This window comes from Haemaphysalis longicornis, unplaced genomic scaffold (assembly GCF_048455015.1).
Source record: "Haemaphysalis longicornis isolate Haplotype H1 unplaced genomic scaffold, Haemaphysalis longicornis Haplotype H1 scaffold_5, whole genome shotgun sequence".
Lineage (NCBI taxonomy): Eukaryota > Metazoa > Arthropoda > Arachnida > Ixodida > Ixodidae > Haemaphysalis > Haemaphysalis longicornis.
The window spans coordinates 30,565,818-30,585,136 of NW_027526385.1; the positions used below are offsets into that span (position 1 = coordinate 30,565,818).

The following is a 19,319-nucleotide window of genomic DNA, read 5'->3' on the forward strand; positions in this document are numbered from 1 at the left end:
AAGAGTGAGTCAATATCGGAATAGTGGGGCGCAGATTGCCTGTTACATGATAAGTTTCACAATAAGAAATTGTGGCCCAGCTGCATTTTTCATAAGCTAATCCAATTTTGGTGCATTTAAGGCACAAGCAAGAGATAAAAGAGTATTTAGCTGCTCCTTTTCTCAGTATTGTGTCCTGCGGTAACTATGATAATTGGTTAAGTAATCGTAGACAGCGTACGTGCAGTACTTGGGGTACGCTCGATAAGGCTTCAAGCGGTTGTACAGTTGGCTGGGATTAACGTGCGCCAACTAAGAACACATGGCCAACTACGGCACTAACGCAGCTAACGTAGCCAACCTTAGATCTCAGTGAACCTAAAGACAAACAGGGTTCCGTAGAGGCTATTCAACAATGGACCATATTCACACGATCAATCAGGTGATAGAGAAGTGCGCTGAGTATACTGAACCCCTATATATAGCTTTCATAGATTATGAGAAACCATTTGATTCGGTCGAAACATCAGGAGCCATTCAGGCATTGCGGAACCAGGGTGTATACGAGCGTTATATAAGAATACTACAGGATATTTACAATGGTTTTACAGCTACCATCATCCTCCATAAGGAGAGCAGTAAAATTTATATGAGGAAAGGCGTCAGACAACAAGACACAATCTCGCCAATGTTATTCACAGCATGTGTACAAGAAGTATTCAGAACATTGGATTTGGAAAAGGTGGGAGTAAGGGTTAATGGAGAATATCTGAGTAACCTGAGCTTTGGTGATGACGTTGCCTTGAAAAGTGACTCGGGGGACTAATTACAAAGCATGCTTACCGCACTGGACAAACAGAGTAGAAGCCTGGACCAGAAAATTCATATGCGGAAAACCAAAGTAATGATCAATAACATCGGGACAGCACAGCGGTTTGAGATAGGTACCGAGGCAGGGGAAGTGTTAAGCGAATATACCTACTTAGGCCAAGTTGTGACCCCGGATCCCAACCATGAGGCAGAGATAATTAGAAGGATAAGAACGGGGTGGAGTGCATTCGGCAGGCATTCTCAGATAATAAATGGCAGCCTACCGTTGTCCCTGACGAAGAAGGTGTATGACAGCTGCATCTTACCGGTACTTACCTACGGGGCAGAAACTTGGAGGCTCACTAATAGGGTTCAACTTAAATTGAGGACGACTCAGCGAGCAAGCGAACGGAAGATGATAGGTGTAACATTAGGCGACAAGAAGAGAGCAGAGTGGGTCAGGGAACAAACGCGTGTTAAGGGCATATTAGTAGAAATTAAGAGGAAGAAACGGGCGTGGGCCGGGCATCTAATGCGAAGGCAAGATAACCGTTGTCATTAAGGGTAACAGAGTGGATCCCTAGAGAAAGCTAGCGTTGCAGGGGGCGGCAGAAAGTTAGATGGGCAGATGAGATCAAGAAGTTTGTGGGGATAAATTGGTCACAGTTGGCACAGGACCGGGGTAATTGCAGAATAATGGGAGAGGCCTTTGCCCTACGGTGGGCGTAGATAGGCTGATGATTATGATTATGATGATGATGATGATGAACGTAGCCAATAAGGGCTGTATCTTTACCGCAGAAGTTTCTTTGTGTTCTTTAAAATCATTGCACCGCGATGTCGACGCTTTATGTTAATACATCGGCCGAGCTAAATCTCGGCGTTTTCACATCGCAGGCGTGAAGGACCCGTCGTGCCTGAAGCCAGACATGAGCCTCGGCGAGCTGGGCATGGATTCGCTCATGAGAGTCAAGGTGAAAGAGGTCGTCCAGAGGGACCATGACCGTGCCCTCTCAATGCAAGAGGTCCGGCTGCTCACCGTGAACCGACTGCGGGAGATCATCGAAGCCGCCGCAAAGGCATCCTCGTCTCGAGTCGAGGCCGCGACCCAGAATACGGCTGTTTCACATTTGTTGGCGTGATTCGGACAAGAGGATCTTGCTTTCATGGCGTTGTCCGTGGATGTACTAAAATCAGTTGATTGTTTCGCGCACGCCAGCAGGCGTTTTATATGTTTAGTGCTGCTAATTGCAAACATGCTACATCGAAGTGTTGCTATAGCGTTACTACGACTTCTATATTATGCAAGAAGGCTGCAGCAAGGCAGCGCAACCATTCGACATACAGCACTGGTTTCGTGATTATAAGATTGAAATATTGATTTCGTTAGGACTGGATATTCGTTTCCCAAACTGTGTCACGATTGGGCAAAACAAGCCCCGCTGGGCTCTATACAAACTTTTATTGGTTGATCGTTGCAAGTGACGCACGGGGGTTGCGTTCTTTTTTAATGTTTTTTGTCGGCAGTTTTGGTTATGCTGTAAGGCTATGGAGTTCGAGTTGAACCGTCGTTAGTATCCGGTAGAGATTTCGCACACGCTTCAATATTTTGACAGAGACCACAGCATTATAGGTGGCACAATTAATGACTGCGAGAACGCCCATAAATGTGGCGAACAATTTGGGGCCTATATCGCTTTGTGCGCCCCAATAACACCTGGCATTTCCGTGTTATTCAGTTTGCAGGTATTGCTGTGTTTATATTATTGATGTTTCACGGCGCACGTTGCTGCTTTGGAATTACCATGACTTTGAATGCGAGAATATAAATTTTTTAAATTCTCTTTTGTTGAGTCTGGTGTACTTCTTTTGGTCGCAATAAACATTTTTCGGTTTTAGCAGCATGCGGCTTAGGGCTATTTGTCAGCCCCCACACGTCTTCACCAATCTCACTGACTCGTGCTCACGCGCACCCCTTCACGTCGCCGCTCGCAGTCACTCGGGCTCACTACTCCCAATCACCACTCGCACGCGAGTGTGCGCAGCACTCCCTCCCTGAGTCATGGCATGGAAGAGCATCCATGCATTACAGCGTAACTGTTCATCCAAGTCATATTCCTAAATCAACACGCGACCCGGAGTTAATTCCATGGTGCCTCATAGCAGAAGTGCAGTGAAGACATACTTCAGGGGTTAAAGGCAATCGCCCCATAACAGCAATCACAGCGAGCGGCTCCTACGATGAATACCCAAACGCGAATACTAGCGCAAAATTGTGCTCACCGCGGTAAGCCGCGCCAATAATGCAAGTAGCGCGAGTCCACCCGTGAGTGGTGAGCGGGGCTCGCGGAGAATGTCGCTTGCACTGGCGAGTGTGGAGCGGGACTCAGTGGCGGCTGCAATCTCTTGCACTCGCCAGCCCGAAACGATGGCGAGGCTCACTGGGGGTGTGTGAGTGCACTTATGAGTGAGCCTTCGGACCTATGGCCGAGCCTCTACTTATGCCATCTTAGGCCATCTACTTCGGTTCCCTCTACTAGTAGGAGGTAGCCCGGTGCAATCCACGCTGGTCCCACCGAGAAGCCTTTCCAGAGAAAAGAAAAGTTATTTCTTTTAAATGCAGAGCACTTCAGTAACTCACGATGTCACCCGCGTTGGCGTCCGTAGTCCGCATCGCTCCCCCTACACTATATAAAGAAATAATACTTACCGGCGCCAGGTTTCGATCCCACGACTCTGCGGGCGGAACGCAGGGTGCACGTCGCTCTAACCACTGCGCCACAAAGCCGACACAGAGTAGAAGGTTACGAACGCGCCTTATATCCTTGACTCATTCAACCGTCGGCCACAGGTGCGCGCTCTCCCCCACGTCCTCCTCGCCTTCTCTGCGCTCGCAACACCCTCTCTCGCCGCGTTCGGTTCGCGCGCAAGAACAGGTGGGGGCGCTCGCATCGCGCTCTCTCGCCGCGGTCGGTTCCCGCTTAAACCCGTGCGCTCTCCGGTCGCTAACATCTGTGGCGTGATCGTGACGTCAACATCACGCGTTCGTGTGGAGGCGCGATTTCGGCGCTATAACACTCTCTCGCGAGGGGCATTGGATTTGATTCGATTGGATTGGCTTGGATTGGCTTGGCTTGGGTTGGTTTGGATTTGGATTGGATTAAAGTGGATTGTGGTGGATTGTGTTGCGTTATAGCCGCTCCACGTTGCGTCATAGCCGCGGCAGGGGGTTCACGGCACGTTTCACCATCGACTTCATCGACAATGTCTACGCTGGAAGACAACAATTACAACAACAACAACAACCAATACGTAATCCATACGACTTGCAGGCGCGCACCCCGCGGAAATTCTCTGCATTTGATCGTGCCCCTCGCGAGGGAGATGTCCTTTCAATCAGGACATCGGTCCTAATGAGCGGACGGTATATTAGGCGAGATTTATATCCGCATTACATTTGTCTTCGGCATTATAACTGGCCAGGGGCAGCCTCTAGAGCGATGCCTAACTACCCTACGTCTACAAATACCAATGAAAGACAGTCAGCACACTTGAAAGCCTAAGCTGGGGGCTGACAAAGGAGCCCTGAGAGGCACGCTGCTAAAACCGAAAAATGTTTATTTCTGCACCTCTTTCTGCTCAGCACAAATTGTCTGCAGAAGTACCCAACCCGTTTTCAAACTTTTGTAACCACGGGTAAGCATGAGTCTAGTGGTGCATATTTTAAAAAAGAGGTTAAGTACTGGGGATCAAACCAAAAATGCATGCGTTCATAAACTAATTACTGGTTTGCGAAAAAACAGTATAATGGCAGTCTAAGCACAAGTTTTAAAAGCTGAATGAAGCCTTGGTGGTGGTACGACCAGTTATACAGCTTTTTGGCTGAACCTAAATTTAGAACCAGCCAGGACAATTTTGGCGACTTTTTGTGTGTCAAATATATGATTGGCCTGTAAAATAACTGCTAGATATAACACACAGTATGTGTCGCCCAGAGTTGTAATAAATTAGGATTTCAAAATTTCAGAAGTTTTTATGTTACTTAGTTCTGGCAAACCAACGAAGTAATTTCTGAACTGGTTTTACTTGGCCTTTGGTAGCTTTTTTTGTCTCAACTAAGCTGCACGTTGGCGAAACTTGGCTTCAGTTGGGGCCAACTTGGTGGCGGTTAATGCAAACTGAGCCTAATTTGACACAACAAGGGTGCAGGTAGGACAAACTGGGCTTCAGGTGGTCTCATCTGATCTTCACTTGTTAAACACTAGGCTTCACTTGGCCGAAACTAGGCTTCAGTTTCTCCCGTCAGGGCTTCTAACTCTCCCAGCATGCCTCTGCTAATAGCTTATTTGAAGCCAGCAGATAATCCGGAGAAGCTCACTGGTGCCAGTTGGAACGATGTCTGAACTGAACATTACACATAGTGGTTTTACTCGTCCTGTGCGTGTAGCAAAATTATGGCCGGCAGTTAGGGTACGAGAATCTTTATTTCAAAAAACAGGCTCCTATGAGCGGCAGCATTATACAAAAGCACACACCACACAGGAGCTGCATGCACCAGGCTGGGAAAACACGCAAACTTGTCTTTCAAGCTGTACATGGTTGCTCTTGGTTGATAAAAGAATGCATGCCTATAGCATTTTTTTGTGTCACGGCATTTTAGATTCGGCGTGTTTCATGTACGTGATACTGCTTCGGTAGCTTTTAACCGATACACCAACAAAAAACAGACTGAAATTTAATGGCCATGTATTTTGGGATTGTTCGTACAGCCTCTATACGCCAAGCAGATGCATGTATAGTGTTTGTTTTAGCGGTGAAAATTTAGACAGTACAAAGATAGCTATTTTTCCATAGGTTATAAACATTTGTGCTTGTGTTTCAAAAAAAAAAACCTTACACATCTCATGTATGCTTTCCTTTACAGTTCTTCCGAATGCCCACTCCTCACACATCGACACTCTTGCAGTGCACTCCTCCATTTTGCCTCGCATTGCCGACTGCCCATATTAAATTGGTCTAGCCCGGCAACTGTAGATCCATAATTCTGCTTTCTTCCCCCACATGACTTATCTCAGCTTACGAAAGGGCCCACTTGTCCCACTTTGAGAACGCCAATGAGCCCTCAAGATATGCTGATCCATAGAAACCCCTACCACTAATCTCCATTGCCCACTTGACCTTGAGTCCTCTTGCCCAAATAAGAGCTGTCTCGCTAGTTTCTTCGGGCCTCCTTCGAAACATGTCTTTCACTGTTTACCTGGTATATAGGACTTGACACCTCTAAAAAAATTTTGCATTAAACTAGACCTTTGGTTATTAGAATCTAAGAAAAAACAGAGGCACCTAATGTTCCGCTCCAAAAAGCGAACTGCATCAAACATAAAAACGAAATAGTAGAAAAATATATTGTTTTGAATATTAGGGTATGTTCTGCCTGTGTAGAGAAGGTAAATTGTTCTGCCAGAAGTTCTCCGCAGATTATATGACTACTTTTAAATCACTTAGCTTTAAATGCCGAGGGCAGAGGTAGAAATTTTAACCAAGCTTACAGCGAAGTCAACCCAAGCGATCCCAAGCCTTTTACAGTTCTAGTAGCCAATATGGCGACGATAACAGGACGTGATGGGCACGTTTGTACGCGCGGACAAAGGCAGTTGGAACTGAGCGTCATGTATCGCCATTCCTCATCAAAGGCATGCGTGTGGCGTCATCCGGAATTATTGGACACGTGTTTTGCATCCAGTAGCTATGGTGAATGTGAGCGTGGCCTCAGTCGTACCTTTGATGGAAGGACTCGCGCTTTGACTGCGCCCCTTCGGATGTGTTTTTGAGAGGAGGTGTGGCTCGTTTATATGGTGTACTGAATACCTGACAACGAAGAGACTGTACTTGTAGCGGGTATTGGGCACTGATGAATTCCGTTCTGACTTAACATCATAATGTGAACGATGTTTAATCACCATTCTATAACAACTTTTTTTAGCAGGCATAAGAAGCCACCAAATCTGGTTGTTGAAGAAACAGGACACGAAAAGTCAAGGGTGATTCATCTGATGGAAAATGAAATACCCGCCGCGGTGGCTCAGTGGCTAAGGCGTTCTGCTGCTGATCACGAGGCCGCGGCGGGCGCTTTTCTGTTGGAGGCGAAAAGCAAAAACCCCAGTGTGTTCGAGATTTCTGCGAACGTCGAAGATCCCCAGGTGGCCAAAATTAATCCGGAGCCCTCCACTACGGCGCGCCCCATCGCCTGCGTTGCGTCGGCGCGTTAAACCTCACAATCAATCGATGGCAAATGAAATACACCTGAGTGCTCGATGTATGTCGTACATGTCATGCTGTCCTATTTAGAGGCACATGCCTCTGGGATATCTGCTTATTCGTGGATTGAACCAGCCTGAATGTAAACGAAGACAGAGGAAATTGAAGACAATGGCGGCTGCTAGTATAACAAATAAAGTTCAATATCAAAAATGGTGAATATAAACACACAGCACAAAGCAATAAAAATCACTGCGCATGAGCGGAACAAGCTGACAGGTACCAAGGTGAGGAGTCAACTAGATAAAAAACCAGTAACAATTAAAGCCCACGCAGATAGGCAATCTCATTGTGATGGCGAGAGAGAGAGAGAGAGAGAGAGAGAGAGAGAGAGAGAGAGAGAGAGAGAGAGAGAGAGAGAGAGAGAATAAACTTTATTTAATGAGAGGAGTCAAGCGGGCGGTTTCCTCAGTTCAGGAACCCGTTGGAGCGTCCAGCCGCCTCAGCACGGTGGATCAGCCGAAGCTGCTCTTCGAGGCTAGAGCGGGCCAGCACTTCCTCCCACTGCTCAATGGAGGGACACACGCTCGCCTATCTAACAACACTCTTAGCTCCCCTTTCAGCCATGTGGAACGCTTCCATAATTTCGCGGGGCATTTGCTTATGGTGCGCAAATAAATTTGTGGCACGAAAATTCGGTTTACAGCCGCGAAAAGCAGTACAGTGTGAAGAGAGATGGGCGGATGGACTGCCTTTAATGACAATTCATGCTCTCTCAAACGCACATTGATACAAAATCCAGTTTGTCCAACATAAGTTCAGCCACATGGGAAAGGAATGCTATACACAACACCCGCAGCATACGTGACGCAGCGGTTATTATAGGCACCGTAACGGCTATTTTAACGGTTCACATTTGTTAAAGTTATGGGTCTATACGCGTTTGCGCTCATCAACTCCCTTCCATCCTCCATTTTTGGGATGAACACAGTCTGAGATTTCGAAAAAGATGGGGGCAAAGTTTTAAGTTCATAGGCCTCTGAATATAATGCACAAAAGATGGGGCTGAGTTTATGTACGAAAGCCTTGTGAAGGGCACCACAAAAACCATCAGGGCCTGGGGTTTTACCCGAACGTAGCTAAGAAATGGCTTGCTTTACCTCATCGATTGTAATAGAGGCCTCAAGATATTGTTACGTGGCGCAGGACATGAACGATGAGATGTGGGTGATGCATTTTACACTATTTACATGGCGGCTATCTCGGAGCCCGCACCGGCTAATCGTCAGCTACTCCCTCGTCGTCGTCGATGGTGGGACATCGGAAATTGTCCACTTTTTCGTAACAACATGTCCTCATTTCGTCCTCTACAACAGGCAGTAGCGTCATGAACTCCTCCCTGAAAACCTTCGGGTCTATGGGATGACGTGTGAACAAGTTATTGTAGAACTCGCCAAACACACGCTTGATTACTTGCTGGTCTTTAGACACCGCACCCTTAGAGTCAATATCAGTTATCATGTTTCTGTTAGCATATCGTTTCTCCGAACTAATGGCCCTCTTATTGGGGGCTTCACCCAAAAGCAATTTCTCCTCCCTCGCTCGCACTAATGCGCCATGATACCTTTCTTCTTCCATGGCCTCCAACTGGGGTTTCAGTGATAATGTCCTCTTTAAAAGCCCTTATGATTCGCACTCCTATTGTTTGGGCTTTCTTTAATTTTCACAAATCACCTTTAAGTTTTTCATTTTATTATTTCTGAAAACACTAGACCTTTCTAGTACCTTTATCTTAACGTTCTGCTTTAGCATTTCTCACTGGAAAGTCAAGTTTGTCTCACTCCCTTCTACTTTTTCCATCATTCCTTTTGCATCTGCTAGAAGTTCTTCATCCTGTACTAGCTTACTATTCATCTTCCACAAATCCCAGTTAAACTTTGGCGCTTTCTTCTGGGACCTACCGAGTGAAACAGAAACAAGGCAATGATCGCTAAAGGATATAGGCAGGACAACGTACTGGCACCACTCAGGCACAAGCGCTAGCGAGACATACGCCCCATCCAGCCGAGCATGGCTGACACCCTGGAAGTGGGTAAACTGCACCTGATGTGCACCACTAATTATATTGCCCACATCCTCCGAACGAAAATCTGCCACCATTTCATCCAGAACTACAGTACTTCCGTCACAAAAGGGGGTCGCGCTCCATTTATCGCGAGCGGCACACGCACAATTGAAACCTCCCAGCACAATAACAGCACGTTCTGTATCGAGCCAAGCACGACGCTCTTCAAAGAATAACCTTGTCGTTCATCGATACTTATCGGCAACGTAGATGACCCGCCACTCTTTCGACGCAAAAACAAGGTCACACCACCATCCGCCCCCTCGTATCAGATGTGACGGCTGGAACCACCACCCCAATACTCTGGGGAATTAACAAGAGGCACCGAGCTGTGAAGCCCACTGCATGAACACAAACTTGATAACGCCAACAAAAACTACGTACCATGCGCTCAGTATTTTCTTCGCTTTCAACGTTTGTTTCTTGAAAAGCCACTATGCTAGTTTATAATACCGTACAGCTGACTTTGTCACTTGCGATCGGCTATTCCACGCACGTTGAGAGTGGCAACACGAAACGTTAAGTGGGGCGTGACGGAAAACATTCTTTTCCTAAATGAAGAATATACTCAGCTAACGGCGTTCACACACACGCACTCACGTACGCACACACGCGCGCGCGCACGCACGCACGCACACGCGCACGCACACACACGCCCGCACTCCCGCAAAAAAAGAAAACCTTCGTCTTACAAGATACTCAAAACAGAAAACACCCCCACCCTCGCTCTGCCCTACACACACAAAAAAGAAAAACTGAGCGAGCCAACTGCCATTGCTAGAGCATAACTTGAACTTTTCTGTTTTAAGTGACCCACAAAAACTTTCAAACGACATCTTAGCAGTCCAAAACATGTGGTAACAAGTGGCGTGCTCTTACGGGCTCTTTGATGCCGCTGGTCCTCTGTCGTAGGGCGTGCTCGGCTTCGGCTTGAAGTTTGAGCACCTCGACGAAGTCCCCATTGCAGACACCTTCACAGATCCGGATGCGTCTCCACCTTCCGGTATCCCCACTTTTTCCTGGCGTGGCCTTTTTGGCAAAGTTTGCTCGTCATCTTCTACATTTGAGAAGTCCGCTCCCTGAAGGGGAAGGAAAGTTTCTGCACCGGTCTCCTTGTTCTCGACGTTCACCGGGCCTCCACCTTCGGCATCACCCGTCTGGATGTCACTCTGGTCGGGTTGCACGGCACTGGCCAAGGCGGGAGACTCGACCAGGGCCTTCACTTCTTTTTCAGGGTTCTCTTTTTGTTGCGGTGCAGCTTTCACCACAGGGTCGTTGCCGCACCCTGCGGCCGCCTTCTCTGTCTCCACCTCGTCGGTAATGTACTCGGCCCGTTCCGGGTTCCCTCGCGGTCCAGCCCACTTCGCGTACGTTCGAATGCCCTCGCTCGCTTCATGCCCGAAATGGTGGCAAAGTGTGCAGCGCGGCACCTTGCAGTCTCTTCTCATGTTCCCCGCGGCGGAGCAGCGCAGGTACTGCGGTGCCCTGCCAGGTACGAAAACGAGTGCCTGCTCCCCTGCAACACGGCGCTGGTGCGGCAAATCGGCGGCTCTCACGCCCGCGTTCAGCCTGAGGGTTACCGACCGCGTCGTCGAGCGTTTGTCCTGCGCACCCCTGATGCGCCAGCGCTCCCGGGACACGTCAATGACTCGACCGTACGGTGCCAACGCCGCACGAACGTCGTCGTCCGGAACGTTGTGAAGAAGCCAGTGTATCTTGAGGCGCACGTCTTAATTTGGGGGGTCGATGACTACACATCGACGCTCCTTGAACCTGACGTCGTTGCACGAGAGCATGTTCTTAACCCCGGCGTCGTCGTTGAAGGTGACGGCCCACACATAATTCACTGATACGCCCCCAAGGCAACCACCTCGGGGAGCAGAGTCAGATGAGCCAACATGTCCCGGAATTCTTCCACTTGATAAGGCCGAGCACGTACGTCAGCATGAATAAAAACTGTGTTCAAAACACATCGTCCTGTTGGTAACGTAGGCAGCGAAACTGGGATATCGTCAGCGTCATGTTTAAAAAACTTGTTTCCGCTACCAGTCATGGTCGCACTAACCGCTCCTGCAGAGTCAAGCGTCCTGCGGCCGCTCATGAGAGCAACCGGAAGCCGAATCCCCATTGCGCTACGACCGTGAGGCAAACGGCTTACTCTCTCGCCTGTAACGATGCGGAGTACCTTAGGAACTCTCAATGTCAGTCCGCGTGCATACGTGCGCACACAACAATCAAGCGAACATCAAGCGAAATTCGATTTGAACCGTTAGTTGCAGTTTCAGTTAGGGAAAAAATTCCCTCGCACTTCCCCGAGGGGGAGAGTGTGTAAGTGCGAATGCACGGTTGTTGATTTCGCGATTACGGTGGATATCCTGATCTTAATGAGTAGTCGAGAGATTACAGACACGCACACAACTACAAAGAAAGATATTTCACTCGTTATTGCTGGTACCGTTGCCCGGTCCGCCATCATCGTTATCGAGATGCAGGACCAGCGACCGCTCTCGACGACGGCGCGCGCTCGACTAATACCCTCCCGCGCCACGCGGCCGCTACACGAGCGCCCTCACGCGTCGGAATGCGGAGCGCCCGCTACGCGAGCGAGAGCTCTCCCGCCCGAAGTGGAGAGGAGGCGCCCAACACCCACAGTCACTGAGCGGAGAGAGGAGGAGGAGAGTAGCGCCCGCCGTTACGGCGAGGGCTACACGAGCGCCCTCACGCGTCGGAATGCGGAGCGCCCGCTACGCGAGCGAGAGCGCTCCCGCCCGAAGTGGAGAAGAGGCGCCCAACACCCGCAGTCACTGAGCGGAAAAAGGAGGAGGAGAGTAGCGCGCGCCCATCTCCCCCCGTTGATAGGGAAGACGAGGAGCGCGCGCACCCGCAGCTGTTGCTATGCGGACGACAGCGGCGGACGATTCAGGCTCGCTTAAGAAGTGCATTCGCACTTAATAATCAAGATGCAACTCACGGCTCACATCGAATGATGGTCGGGCGCAAGTCGGATGTCATTTCGAGTCTCCGTACTCCGCACCGTCGCCATTATCCACGGAGTGGAGGTGCTGCCGTGTTATTTATTGTGGAGATTACAAGATAGGTCAGTAGAGATATGAACGCCCAAGGGTTTATATTACGTAACGGTTCCAGGAAGTTCGCGTGGAGGAAATACGAGTGCAAGTTAGTAGTGATACGAGAATTTGCACTTTCCCGTATTTAATATCATCTGCCATGTACTGCACGAATAAGATAATGCATTGATCAAGGGCTGGAGATTGCGTATGTTAATGTAATTGTCCATTTCTCTAAAAATAACGCAATCGTCTGTGAATAAACGCACTGATGATGAAACAGGTAGAGTTGAATTATTGATGTAGATGAGAGAAAGTGGGGGACCAAGAACGGTGGCCTAGGGAACAGCTGAAATAACCGGGTTTAAAGAGGAAATGGTGCCATTAGATGCGAAAAATCGCTGTAAACACACGAGGTAGCCTCGAATCTAGTTTAATGTGCCAGTTTCGAGACCAATATTCCTTATCTGAGAGGAAGTAACGGGTGCGAAACTTTATCAAATGCTTTAGCAAAATAAAATGCACAAGGGAAGCAGGGAACAAAAACGAGGGAACAGTGGAAATCTGACTATACACACGCCGCAGATAACAGCTACTATGGCATTGATTTACAATTGTATTTTATTTCTCGGCATGCCACTTGTATACCTATAGAAATGCAAGGAAAAAGGCACTAACATGATGGCTACGGATAATCCAAGATGTTGTCAGGCTGCGGCATTGTCGTACCCACAAGAAAGTGCAGAACTGTCTGCGCCCGTCCCCGTAAAGAAAAAAAAATTACACCATCTTCCCGTGGGGAACCCTGATGAGGATACGAAGCATCGTGGCGGTTCCGTGTGGTTCCATTGTGTTGCCGTTATGTTGAGTGATCTGGTTTTTACTAGCGCCAGAGGGAATTCCGCGTCCGGGTCCACACCGGGGGCAAAGGCACGCAAGTGCTGTTTTGTTACGGTGAGTAGGCGGTGGTTCTCGAGGTGCCGAAACTCGTCCATCATGTTCTTGTCGATGTTGTCTCTGTGGTAGAATCGGTAGTCTCCGTCAGCTTTGGTGAGGTAAAGGTTGTTGACATTGGTGCACCGGCTGGGAGCAATGTACACGCCCTCCTCTTTGCAGCTTTGTCTTCTCGTTCTTCTTCTTCTTCGGCGGTTCCCCTACGGGAAGATGACGACGGTGGTTGAACGCGAACCTATCTCGTGATGGATTCTTTGGTTGGCCAATCCCTAGGGACTTCCTGTCACAATCAGCATCAGAGGCGCTGCGGACGGGGCTGGTTGAGCTGCAAGGCACGTGGCGGTTCCCGCCACAGCTTTCCCACGGGAAATTCAGCATCCCCCTCTAAAGTCTTCAGTTCGTCGTTTCCGTTGACGTTCAGCTTCGCGTGCCTTCGTTGTATCAGTAGCTTCTTGACGTAGTTTGAATGAGTCAAGGACACAAGGCGCGTTCGTAGCACTTGCTTCTCTCCCGCATTTGTAGCGTAGTGGGAAGAGCACCGCGTACCTCCCGTTGCGGCCAGAGAGTCGTGGGATCGAGACAGGGCGCCGCTAACTATTTCTTTTTTTATATTGTAGTATCGCGGAGCTGTGGGTGTAAGGAGGAGAGTTGCGCATGCGCAGTGAGCGTGTGGACGGCGCCGCCATCAACGACGCAGGACAAGGTGAGCCTAAGAAATGATCCGCATTTAAAACAAAGCAAACAGGTCCCGATTATTACCTGTAAACCTAATTACCATGGGCGAAAGTTGAAGCACGCGCAGACTGCCGAGCCCGGACGCCATCCATGGGTAGACGGACCACCCAAGCGGCGACGAAGCAGTCGTAAACCTTACCCTATGCAGATGGTACCGGAGCTGCGTCAACAGCGGACGACCTGGCATGACATCACACTTGCGCACTGCTGGCTTAAGGTCATGACGACGCTGTAAAAGGCCTAGCAAGAAGGAGATTTCGCTCTGAAAATTGATCTTTTCTGGCGTGAGCTAAACTGGCCGAGGTTGAGCAGTTTCACGTGGCTCCTGGAGAGCCATGCTGCGCATGCGCGAGTAGAAGTGACGTCACACGGCGCACAGAACGTTGATCGCTGCCCGGCGTCTCTCACACACCCCACGCGCCCAGCATCTTCGCCGAGCTCCGTTCGGCACGTGGCGGCCCGGTCCACTAGATGATCATGCGAGGGGTGGCCGGGTGAGGTGAGGTGAGGTGACTGTAAGAGGGAAAGAGGTTGGGTTGTAGAACCGATGGCTCGTGCGTCGCAGCAACACCGGCGTGCGCCTGTGGAACGAGCTTAGCTTAGGGGTGATCGGTGGCGCTACACCGGAGCCCGTCGGTAAATATACATGTGTCACGTAATGCGTATACCGTGTGTGTGTCATTGAAGCAGCAGTACGCATGATAATCAAGCTAATCCTAGACAACCATGAAAGCTAAGAATAACCAGATGAACCTTAGCTCACGCGACGTATATCCTGACATAGCCGGGCTAAGCCACTGCTAAATTTTTTTTGAGAAAGAGGAATAGTGAGCGCGGGCTAACATGCTGTAGTGTACATAAAAGGATTCGTCTCCATTTAGCCTTCTACTGTCAGGATTGTGGCTGGGCTCCCGTCATTTCAATGCAAGGGTTTTAGCTAGAAACAGCGAAAGCAGTACTAAAAAAATCACATCACGTGGATGTAGAGCGCCCGAAAAAACATTTTGTGACCATGCCGCCACTGACGCCCCTCCAAACAGCAACCACATTTTAACGCAGAAATGGCCCTGTTCGTGTTTTTGGAGCACGATTAAGCAGTGTGAAGACAGCTACTGTTATTTGTAGCAATTTTATTGGTCATTTAGTATTTTTCGATTGTCAACTTACATTAGTGATATTAGGGGACATAAAATTCAGTCGTTAGTGGGCGCCGTACGTGCTTGTCAATTTCTTGGGCTCCTGTATCATTCAATTTTAGTTTGGCGTGTTTTTGCAATCGTGAAACGAAAACCCAAGTGTCCATTTTATCAAGCTACTTACCACGGCCCCGACTAATGTCAATGTGTTTGTCAATACACAGGTATTTGCGGTAGAACTTGGTTATTAGCAAAATCCCGCCCTCAGAACATTCCAGCAGATACACACAAAACACATTACTGCAGTCTATTGGAGGGCAGGATGGTCCAAAATAAACGGCTCGTTGCAGACGTTGTAAAAAATATACGCAGAAATAACAGTGGTAAATTGCATATAATGAGAAACCTTATTTACTTTCAAAAAGTTACCAGCAGGGTTATTGGAATTGCATTGAATTCCCGAGACCAATTGAAATTATTCCAAATTACGTATTTTTTCCAAGAAACGCTTTCAATTGCACACATTGTTTGGTTAATCAAGAAGAAGTCATAATGACGCGTGTGACAATTCCTGTGTAGGTGTGCGTGTGCTGCTACGCGATCTCGAGGGAAGGGGGATTTCCTATCAGGCGCTGCGTCGGTGTCTAAGGGGTCGACCGGCTGATCGCACGGATGCGGGTTCGTTTCCGGCAATAGCGGGAGTTTTTGTAACGAAGACGAACAACCGAAGAGCCCTTATGTCGGAATTTCGACGTACTTCAAGGATCCCAGGGTGGTCTACAGTAAGCAGCCCCTCACTACGGCGTAACTTCGGTGTTCCAAAAGCGAGGATGTCCTTTGACGACGTTAGATAAGAGAAACTCGCCGCTATCGCTCAAGAGGCTGCGATCAGGCTCAAAAAGCAAACGATATGCGTGCACAAAGATGTCAGCACCCGATGTCTGCACCCAAGATGTCAGCACCCAAGGCCAGCACCCGATACTACCGAGCGTCAACCTCTGACGATAATATATCGCGGCACGTGGGGATCTGCATTAACGTTAAAAACAGTGCCGGAGTGCAATGGAGCGGCTAAAGCAGCTCGGCTGGTCGAGTTGTGGATTGCTTGTGCTGCCAACAAGAGGCCGCCATTTTTTGCCAAAACCTAGCCTTCAAACACAAAGTGTGATTATGCGTGTGATTGTGAGAAGAATATAAGGTAAGATATACTTACGATGATTATTGTATGATGTAATGACGAAGATTACTACAACGGGATTTCCATGAGAAGTAAATCCCGAGTTTGCACTCTCGCCCGTGTACGACTGCTCCGCGGTATGGGGCCCAACCAGAGCCCTTGTGTATCAGTCGAATGTTGTGTGTCTCCATCTCACAGGGATTCGTGCAGTTTTAAGAGGCCCTTTTCTTTGCATCGTTTCGGTTTGTTTTGTATATCCTGGCGGCTAGAAATTATGGCAACGTGGCCTTTTTGCATTTGTACACACCGCTTTTGCTTGCAAGCCGTGCCTCGGTCCATGATACTTAAAGATTTGTTTGTTTGAACAGTAAATGCCGAGCTTTCTTCGTCACTTTGTGTCTCCTTTTTCACGAGAGTTGAAGGTAGCATTTTCTCCTGACGTTCGTAAGCTGCAGACTTATAGCAGAGGCACGTGGTAACTGGTGCGCAATATTTCTCTTCAGTGTTTTCACGCTAGGACCCCAATTTTAAAAGCACAATTTCTCGTTTACTGCCATGGGTTATTTTTGTTCTTCTATGAACCCCCTTGTTGGCTCTCTGTGCTAATTGGTTCCTTCAGCTCTTTTCTGAACTCGACGAAATGAAAGTACTCTATTCACAACTTGAACCGAACCCCCACATTAGCGCTACCCATGCATTCTGTTGGCTTACTTCTGTGTTTTGTTTTTACCACCCGGCTGCGCCCGGCTGTGTTACCTGTGCTTCAAGCGGAGTGCGTATATCTTTTCCTTTCTTTTGAATGCCGCACGGGCTGTCTTATTTATTAGTGAGGACGTTTCGCCATGATGTCACTAGCCTGGAATAATCTTTGATTTTCGGTGTTCTTAATGAAATTCGACGGTTGGAGAAAGAATCGCCCAGTAAAGATTGTGGACTGTTCGTTTCCCCGAAGTCCGGTAACGATCAGGAACCCAACCGCCCAGGCTCCGGTTGATTTGGCAAGAGGCTCGCAGGGCGCTGGTGTTGAAGTTTTCGGAGGTGGTGGCCGAATTGATGAACTCGATGCGTTTGTAGTTGATGAAGAGAAACGAAGAGTTTATATACAACTCTTTGCATTACAGTAACTGGATACATGAGTAACAAAAGGAAAAACTTCAAACTTCAGTTAGACGCTGGCTCTAAGTGCGTACAAGTCACTCGAGCTTCTCAACTCCGTCTAACTCTCCTATGCTCGTAGAGTAGACAAACCGCTCGAAAAACGACGGCCGGGACTCAGTTCCCTCCGCAGGACCCGTCTAGCTGCCCGGTACACAGCTGTACCCTACACTTCCGACGCGATCCTGAAGGCTACCTCTCGCTTAGGGGGCTCACAAATACCAACCTAGCTTTAGCGGTCGGTACTCGTTGTCTCGCCGGGAACTGTCTAGCTGAGAGCTCGGACAAGAACGCTGTTCTGCGGCCAAGTTCGGCCTTATATTACTCCGGTATTACCCTATCTCGGGCACGCCCCCCTAGTTTGCATACACACGTTAGGGAGGGCCCAAATTTCACGTGGACAGCTGTCACTCAGCCATCTGCGGAATATTTAATAAGGGGTCAATAAGGGGTTTTGACCTTCGGGTCAAAAGCTGGCCCGCGGGCGAGCAAGCACGCGGTGGTGAGTATGCGGGACTCCGAAGGGGTAGGGGGGTTGAAAAGCGGCAGCTGCCGAAAGCTAGCCCTTCCGACTGCGGCGTGCAGCAACAATGGGATCTCCACGCGGTCAGACGGCGATAATTACCCCCCCCCCCCCCCGCCACCCCTTTCGTGAGGTACTTCAACGATTCGCGGAACTTGGCGGGGCCGTCTGCGTTCTTATAGGGCATTATTCCAGCCGTATTCCTTCGTCCAGACAAGCCGTCTCCCGAACGTGCCGCAGCGAATTTGTGGCGGCCCCAGCGTAGCGTCGGCAGTGCTGTGACGATAAACCGAGGATTGGGGATGTTTCCTTGCGCACGCTTGGCCTGGGTGCCTGGCCACTGGCCCCATGATTGAACCTTACAACTCCGCCCTATTAAGAGGGTTACTAGACCTCATGGTTCAGTCAATCCAAAAACAATATAAAAGGGCCACTCGGTTCACCTCTGCTTCAGCAATAACAGCAAATCAAAAAAGGAAAAAAAAAACACATAAAGGGAGCTAGGCATAACCACGAATGAGCCCCCTACCATTTCTGCGGTTCAGTTAATCCGAACTCTCTCTCACCTCAACTACAAACACAACCTATTCACTAGCTGTCAAAAGGGACGGAATACTCTAGCGAACCAAAAACACAAAAATTCTAAAAGCACCAAATGCGAGTGAGAAGGAAATTGGGTCGTGTCTCCGGGGCGCGTAAGCGCCGTGAACAATGAGACAACTCAACCTATAACACTGAGGCGCGCTATAACTGCAAACAGAATCATACCGGCACTCAAAAACGAAAGGAACAATGATTGGCTAAGAATACGGACACTTTTGCAGCCAACAAAAGAAACCTTAAGAAAGTTTGCATTGTCACTATGCGCACGCATGCAAGTGTTCTCCTTGACGGCGTAGCATGATAACGCTCCTTCGGGAATGTTGAGCTGTTCTTGAGCTCATGTGCGGTGAACAGAAAGTTCAGTGCGGTGCACGGATCGAGCAACCAAGGCATCGCGTCGAGCACAAACACCGCAAACACACGCACACACACACCACCGTAGAAAAAGGGTGGGTGAACGGGAACGTTCACGTCCGTCGTGGCGGTGTTAAGGCTGCGAGGCAATTCAACAGTGGCCTCCCCGATCAACATTCTGAAAACAGGGCAGTGCATTCGAGTATTTCCAACCCCCTCTGCAGATGATCCAGACCGTGGAGCGTTGCAATGCCAACGCAAGTCTCTACAATTTAGCTCCCTGAGGCGAACACGGCTTCGGAGAAAACAAAGTGGTATCGCAAAATGCGACTTAGATTTCTGTCCCATAGGCCAAGTGACCATGCCTCCCAAATGCTCCAATGTAGGGCAATTCTTCGTGCTGGCAGTGTGAGCGAAGGGTTGGTGTTAGAGCGGCATGGCG

General features: G+C 49.0%; 2 protein-coding genes across 2 annotated transcripts in view; one reads left to right on the forward strand and one right to left on the reverse strand.

Annotated features, from left to right (window-relative positions):
* LOC144138025 (uncharacterized) overlaps nt 1-19,319 on the reverse strand; it is a 490,339-nt gene that overhangs the window by 74,772 nt on the left and 396,248 nt on the right. The window lies entirely within an intron of this gene.
* The window catches only part of LOC144138018 (fatty acid synthase-like), a 57,925-nt gene continuing 54,732 nt past the window's right edge, over nt 16,127-19,319 (forward strand). Inside the window, exon 1 of the mRNA XM_077670054.1 lies at nt 16,127-16,263. The gene's annotated coding sequence lies outside the window, so the exon portion shown is untranslated. The remainder of the gene's footprint in view (nt 16,264-19,319) is intronic.